Source organism: Lytechinus variegatus, chromosome 1, assembly GCF_018143015.1.
Source record: "Lytechinus variegatus isolate NC3 chromosome 1, Lvar_3.0, whole genome shotgun sequence".
NCBI classification, from domain to species: Eukaryota; Metazoa; Echinodermata; class Echinoidea; order Temnopleuroida; family Toxopneustidae; genus Lytechinus; species Lytechinus variegatus.
Genome location: NC_054740.1, coordinates 50,207,886 through 50,216,113, shown reverse-complemented (window position 1 = coordinate 50,216,113; position 8,228 = coordinate 50,207,886).

The following is an 8,228-nucleotide window of genomic DNA, read 5'->3' as shown; positions in this document are numbered from 1 at the left end:
ACAACAATAATAACAATAATACACACACACACACACACACACACACACACACACATATATATATATATAGGTAAGCAATTGAGTAGTGATATACTGCAAGATCTAATAGTGCTCGACTGTGTAGGAGCTGAGTATAAATAATTTATTGGTTGGATGTTTAACTTAAGCTGGTCGTACAGACTGTTTCACCCGAAGGATCATCAGCGACTGGTAGTATTACATAATATTACATAAACGAAGCACATGTACCTAAACGAAGCACATGTACCCCTTCAGTAACCCCATTCATATCTACATGCTCTGTCAACCCAATGTTATACCCTAATGCACATGCTCTGTATATACTTTGTTCTGTATCCTAAATTGTGTTCTTCATACTACCAGTCGCTGATGATCCTTCGGGTGAAACAGTCTGTAAGACCAGCTTAAGTTACACATCCAACCAATAAATTATATATATATATATATAACATATCAGGGATTAAAAACAGAAGTGAAAGAGAAGTGAAGACTCCGCATATCTTTCATCGATATCCCATAATTACGGTCATGTATAAGCAATGTGTCGAAATCATTATCGATTAAATCGCATCAATATTATGGTATCCGCAGTCATCGCACTCTGCATAGATGTTTCACGAATCTCATAAAACTTTCTAACTTTTCCGTTATCATGCTTATGTGATAACTAGTCTGCGATGTGCAAACCATTCATTCGATTTAAGGGTCTGAATGTGCAGCCTACTCATGCATTGTGTACTGAAGACCTTCTCGAATTGAAACAGCAAGTTTTGTATGTGCTAGTCTACGTGACAACCGGTGCGCACCCCCCCCCCCCTGTTTACTTTGCCCATTTAATACCCTTGATTAATTTCATGTTTTGCTGTTCTGCAGGCAGTGTCATATACATGACCTTTATCGTCTGTTTTATTCAGTATACTTAGAGAAAGATTTATGACAAGTAAAATAGAGAAGAAAAATGGGGAAATTACATTATCTGCTCATTCATCGCATTGCCATTTGGACATACATAACTGTTTTAACGAAATGCAGCCAAACTTCGAAATATCTTAACATTGTTATTCCGATTTCGATGAAAATCTGAGTGATTTTTTTTTATCTTATCATGTACAAATCATAATATGCATGGGGATTGCTGGAGAGAACAGAGTGTGATATCCGTGTGTTCACATAATAGACTACATGTATGTAGAAATATTATTCACAATGTAAATGCTAAAAACCAACAGTGTGTAGATATTTTCACACTGTGGAACCTCGACAGTGTATCAACATGGTCGACTATGTGATTCACACTGTTAACATGCTCAAATTTAACAGTGGGAAGGTAATATTTATTCTGTTCCACACTGTGTTCTTTCAACCTACTAGGGTTAAATCGAGTGTCCCGTTTTGATCACTGTATCAGTGGCATAATACATGGTTTTATCAGAAGGTACTAGTATCTTGCATATAATAAAATATTGCGTACACATAAGAATTACCTGTGAAGAAGAATGAACAACCAAGAAAAATGGCTCCTCGACTGAACGTACCGGCCAAAAGCGAGGCTGTAGCAAGGAAGCCACCGATTATCGAAACAAGGCGACAGCCAAACCTTTGGGCCAGAAAGTGGCTGATTGGACCTATAAAAAGTGGATAAAGTTAATTGGTAGAGTAAAAACGAGACCCCATGAAAGAACAATATTGTCACGTTGACAACAGTAAATATGGGCTATTTTTTTGTTTTATACGGAAAATAAATTACTATATGCCTATACTATTATACTATACTATTATAGTCAGTCAAGGTGTATCTATTCTTCCCTTATACAGTGCGTTTCAGAAAAAAAGGTAATCCAAATCTAGAGGGTTGGTATTCGAATTATATTTAATTTTGTGAAATAATTATGCATGGATCGATGTGAATGAAAAACTCATCAGCTTTCCATTGATACCCTATTTGCACCATTTGTGCCACGCATGACCGAATTAAGTGATGCTGGAGACAACAGGTGCAGATACCACTTGAAAACTTGATGAAGGGAAGATGACGATGTGAATACTTTCATCAATGCCTGAGTGGGCAAAAAATCTTGATTAATAATAATAATACCAACATGCTTATATAGCGCATATCACTGCCAAATGCGTCCCTATGCGCTTCATTGGATATTATTACACTGGCTTAAGCCCCGCAGCCTTTTACAGCGCGGTGGCATTTCAAGGAATAAATTCCTGCCAGGTACCCACTTACCTCACCTGGGTCGAGTGCAGCACAACGTGGACGAATTTCTTGCTGAAGGAAATTACGCCATGGCTGGGATTCGAACCCACGACCCTCTGTTTCAAAGTCCGAAGACTAATCCACTGGGCCACAACGCTCCACGTTTGATTGGACCTTTTTCTTCCAAAGGAGAGTAAGTGGGCGAATGTAATTGCAAATTATTAACGAGGAGATCGTACCACAGTTGTTAGACCAACATTTTGAAAGGCATGCAGGTTCGAGGAGTCTACGTTTATCTTTGGTGGATTCAGGACTAGCACTCCTGTCCTTCAATCCGACATCGTTCAAGATAGACTGAAAGAACTCATTGGAAATAAAGTTGTTGCTCTCAACCATGACGTACAATGACCATCAAGATCTCCTGACCTCGCGCCCTTTGATTATTTTCTTTGGGGGACACTTAAAATAAGGTATTTGTAATTACTCCTCAAGATCTTGATGATTTGCAGGGCCGAATTCGCCATGAGGTGGATGCTTTTTGTGCAATGATCCGGCAATGGTAAGACGAGCTGTCCAAGATATTCTAAGTTCCTCCACGCTACCGGTTTTGTGCGCAAAGGAGAAGAGGACACGTTGAAGGTATGGGTGAATAAGACATTAACCTTTCAATCATCATTTCAGGATGTGCAAAGTAGCTGTTTTATTGACTATTCTCTCCTATTTCATGTTATTCCAAATGGTAACATACAATTAGAATGTTGGCTCTGAACCAAATCAATACAGCACAGGTTCGTTTACGGAACCCTAACCCATTATACCCCCCCCCCCCGGATTTACGCCCGTGCAAACGAATGCAGTATTTTCTGCTTTTGTATTTGAAAAAAGAAAGGGTAATCATTCTTACCCTATGAATTGTACCGAAACATATCAAAATACCTCAAGGTTACGATATATTGAATTATATTTTCTTCAAAAACAAAAATATCTTAATCAAGCATACATGCAATATGATATATTGATGTTTCCAAAGTGACGAAGATGAAGGCGGTTGAGTAGTTCATGTCCAGTTGGATGACCAGATTTGGAATAAGGACAGACAGTGATTTCACCAGTCCCGGATGCAAGACATGGACCATGAACTTTGCTACGACGATGATGTATCGCCATCTATCAATATTCTCTGAAGGCTTCATACCTGACCAACAGTGTTAAACTGAAAAATAAGTTTTTAGAGAGTTGGTGAGGCTTCTGTCAAAGCTATGAGAAAATCTTCGAACTCAAAATCTATGCAAGAAGCGAGCCCAAACCAGCGAATATAATTAGTAGATGGTAACAGTACGATAGCAGATTACTGATCTTAGTTTTCAAATCAGATATTCCACGTCTTCAGGACGCAAGTGGTTTTCTTTTCCTAAGTTCTTTCGGCATGCAGAACAGTCCACCTATTTTCGTTCCTTGTGTTGTCAAGTGTTGAGTGTACAGTGCGGGAAAAGGTCTACAAAGGGGCTCTTTGTAGCTGAAAAATCAGACTGAAGCCTAATGAAGCTTGGCAATGTTGACACAAATGATTTGTTTTGCTTAAACTTTGAACCGGGAAGAGTATAATCCGTTAATCACAACAGGTTCAAAGCTATCCCGGGATGAAAACATTTCATGGTGAGGTAATTTGAAATATCATGTGCACTGTGCAAACAGTCCGTCCGCAGCGACGTATGCTAATGAGCAAAACGAACGATTTTAGTATTCGTCTCGCTCGAGCGCGCGCTTTGTGAGAGCACGATTTGCTTTTTGTGTTGAAATTGATCACCCGAACGTAAACAACCACCAAGCAGACATGAGGGCTGAAATGGAGCCATGACTCGGTAAGTTTTGTAGTCAAATTAATAAGAAATATTTACATGTATGTTTCAAAATAATTCAACAATTTTTGACCGAGATTTAGGGAGAGAAACAAGCTGTTGTCACAAAAAGTCATGATTTGCATACCCTGCTTCTTTGCTGGATCCTGGGGCGGTATTCTGAAAACGTTCTTATCTTAATTTTGTTCTTATCTACGTCACTTTCTTAAATTGGTATTCTGAAAACGTTCTTATCTTTTTCTTATCTTTTGTTCTTATCTTTGTTCTTATCTTGCTCTCCACCCAATGCTGAGCGCGTAAATTTACAACTCACGCATATAATACCAAAGCGCGCTAAAAGATAAGAACAGAATGTAGATAAGTGGTATTCTGAAAACGTTCTTATCTTTTTTCTTTCTTATCTTTCACGATATTTAAGATAATATTTAAGATATCTAGAGGGTTATCACATCTCACGATGTCCGTGTTTTTTCTTGCTCAAAATCGATGGCCTCTACAGTGCGTATCAAAAAAAAGTTTACACTTTGAAAAAATCCTGTAAAATTATACATTTGTAATATCCTGAAGATTGTTCCACATTTTAACATTGGTACAGGTCCATTAAAGCAAATGACGATATAACTGTCGAAAAATATTTCCGCTTGAGTGAGCACCACTCACTTTTGAAAAGTTAGTGAAAAATGATTTGCGCAGAAATTTGAAATAGTTATGCGAATAAAAGTAGCCCTTAATCATGAAGAACACATGGAATTTAGCTAGTAAAATTGATTTTAAGATATCTTCTACATTGTTTGACTTGTTTCCTTGCCCAAAACACTTCGAAGAGTGCATTTTGCCCCACCCCACTCCCCAACACACCGAGGCCATCGTGACGATATTTGCTTTACACTGAGCTGTGATTTACATGGAATGGCTTAAGCTTGATTTTCATTTTGTTAATCATTGCTTAGCTTGGGAAAAGTGTGGATAAACAAGTATTAAATGAAAAATGAAATGTAAACCAACTTTCAATGACAAAAACTTAGTGAAAAAATGCTGGAGATGTTTGATGTAAACTTTTGTTCGGATTCAGTTATGTCCTCAGATCCAGCTGGCACAAATAGGGTAAAGGTTGTGCTTATTGAGTGTTGAAATTTCAATTTGGGTGGCAAAATTGTCACAAAATGCTTGAATGTATCCGTTTTATTCCAATTGCCTAAAAGTGCAAGGAAAATGTATGATAAATCTTTCGTAGTGTCAGTTTGATTTCGTCCTTTCGACTTGACACAGCATGAAAACGAGCATTTCTGCGCAAACAGATTTCTGCGAGCTTTACAGAAATGGACAGTGCTCACTCAAGTGTAACATTCTGACAAAACTTTTACTTTCATTGGATAGATGAGACCCAACTGAAGATTATATGTGAAAAAATTACCCACGTGTTGTGTATTTTTTAATTCCCAGGACTTTTTCAAAGTGTAAACTTTTTTTTGATACGCACTGTAGTAGTAACAAGTACCCACAAGTAATCCTCCCACCATTTATTTCATTCACCCTTTATTTTGCCGGTCTCTTTTTTCTATCCCTTCTTTCTTTTCCATTTTTTATTCCTTTCTATCTGTCTGTCTTTCTTCCTTTCTATCTGTCTGTCTTTTGTCCTTTCTATCTGTCTGTCTTTCTTCCTTTCTATCTGTCTGTCTTTCTTCCTTTCTATCTGTCTGTCTTTCTTCCTTTCTATCTGTCTGTCTTTCTCCCTTTCTATCTGTCTGTCTTTCTTCCTTTCTATCTGTTTCTCTTTCTTCCTTTCTATCTGTCTGTCTTCCTTTCTATCTGTTTGTCTTTCTTCCTTTCTATCTGTCTGTCTTCCTATCTGTCTGTCTTTCTTCTTTTCTTTTATTCTTCATTTATATCTTTACTTTTGTTCTGTTTGAATCTCATTCTTTTTTTTCTTTTGCTTTGTTTCATTTATACTTCATCTTTCTTCCTTTTTTTATTTTCCCTTTTCGTTTTATCCCTTTCTTTTTTTTCTTTACTGAGTCTTTTTTCTGCTTTCCCCCCGTTTCTCTTCCTTTTCTTTCTTTTTCTTTTTTCTTTCTTTCTTCCTTCACTTGTTTGTAATCTTTATTTTTCTTCCTTATTTTTCTTCCATTCTTTCCATTTTATACATGCTTTTCCTTTTTTAATCATTCATTTCATTTTCCCCCTTTTTCTTCTTTCCCTTTAATAATTCTTAATTTTTCTTATTTTTTTATTTCTGCTTTCTGACACTTTTGTGTCTTTTTTACTTTTTTTTTTTGCTCATTCTTTTTTCGTTCGTTCTTTATTTACTCTTTTTCACTACTTTCTTTCTTCTCTCTGTCTTTCTTCTCATAGGCGGATCCAGGGGGGGGGGGCCCGAGGGGCCCGGGCCCCCCCTATTGGCGGAGCAAAAAAAAGAAAAGAAAGGGTAAAAGAAAGGAAAAAAGAAAAAGGGAAAAGAGAGGAGAAAAGAAGGAAGGCAAGCATAAGAGGAGGAAGATGAGTGAATAAAATAAGATAAGGGGAAAACTTGGACATTAATTTTTTTTAATCTTTCATGTCGGGATATAAAATTTTCGCTCGCGCTTTGCGCTCGCATTGCCTTTTAGGTGATATCTTGCTCAATATGGACCTTAAAATATCAAATTCTGAAGTCAATATACAAAACATATTTCAGCTGGGAAATTGAACTTTCACTATTTTGTTTTATTTACAAATTAATCTTTTAAAATTGTAAAAATTTCTGTTTTATGGTCTGAATATTACCAATTTCTGCTTGCGCTGCGCGCTCACAAAATTTGATTTGTCAGTTACCTATTATTTTCCTGTATTCCATGAAGTTTTCAAAATATCCCTATTTAGGTCAGATTGTCAAAACGTATCAGCTAGCGCTGCACGCTTGCATTTTGATTAGTGAGTTATGTATATCTCAATATTAATTCTAAAACAAACTACTTAAAATCACCATTTGATGACAATTAATCATAAATTTTTGCTCGCGATTTGCGCTCGCATTGATTGATTTTAAACTCATGCATCTTATGCATAATTACAAAAGTGCTTTAAATGTCCAGTTTTCAGGCTATAATATGCGCTCTCATGCTTAGGAAGAGAAATAGGAAGATAGTCATCATTTTCTTATGATGACATAATGTCCTTATAGAATATCCCGGTCCTATGTCAAAACTCAAAGCAACAATAATTGAAAATATCAGCTCTGTTTTAACTGTTATCCTTTTTCACCTCACAATTTTTCCACAAAGTGCTTGCAATACAAAGCTTAAAGTGACCCCTTTTTCAGATCTGAATATCATATATTTTTAGCTCGCGCTTTGCGCTCGCTTTATTGATTTTCATGGTAAAAAGGGTATTTAGAGTACCCAAATTCTAGGTCGAATATCTCAAACACACGTTTATTCAGATACGCAGCTTGTTCTCCATTCAAATAATTATCAAGTTTCAGATAACACTATAAAAAAATTGTCTGCTCGCGCTTTGTGCTCGCATTATTAATGTGTGAAAATTTCCAATAGCTTAACCTTTTCATGATTTACAAAACATGAACAGAGTGTCCAGAATTTTTCCGCTCGCGCTTCGCGCTCGCATCAATAATGTTCAGTTTTTGTCTTATCCTTTCCACGATTACAAAAAGTGCTTAAAATTTCCATTATTCAGGTAGAAATGTCAAAAATTTTCAGCTCGCGCTCGCAATATTTGAATGTTGAAATAAAATGTAACGTCTTCATGGCTAAGTTCAAGCAGTCCATAACAAATACGTTTTCGATCAGTTCAAAACGTATATAAAAATTTTCCGCTCGCGCTCTGCGCTCGCATTATTAATGTAAGGAAGATCCCCTCTTCCTCATCCTTTTCATGATTTACAAAACTTGAATAGAGTGTCTCGTTCAGTAGGTCTAAATTACGAAATTTTTTGCTCACGCTTCGCGCTCGCACCAATCGTTTAGTTATATACCTATTATGTTAAGTTACAAAAGTGTTTAGAATTTCCATTCCTTAGGTAAACATGTCAAAAAATTCCAGCTCGCGCTTCGCGCTCGCATTATTTGATTTTTTAAAATATGTAACATCTTCATGGCTAACTGCAAGCAAGTCCTTAACAGTACCTTTTCCATTAGTTCTTTTCT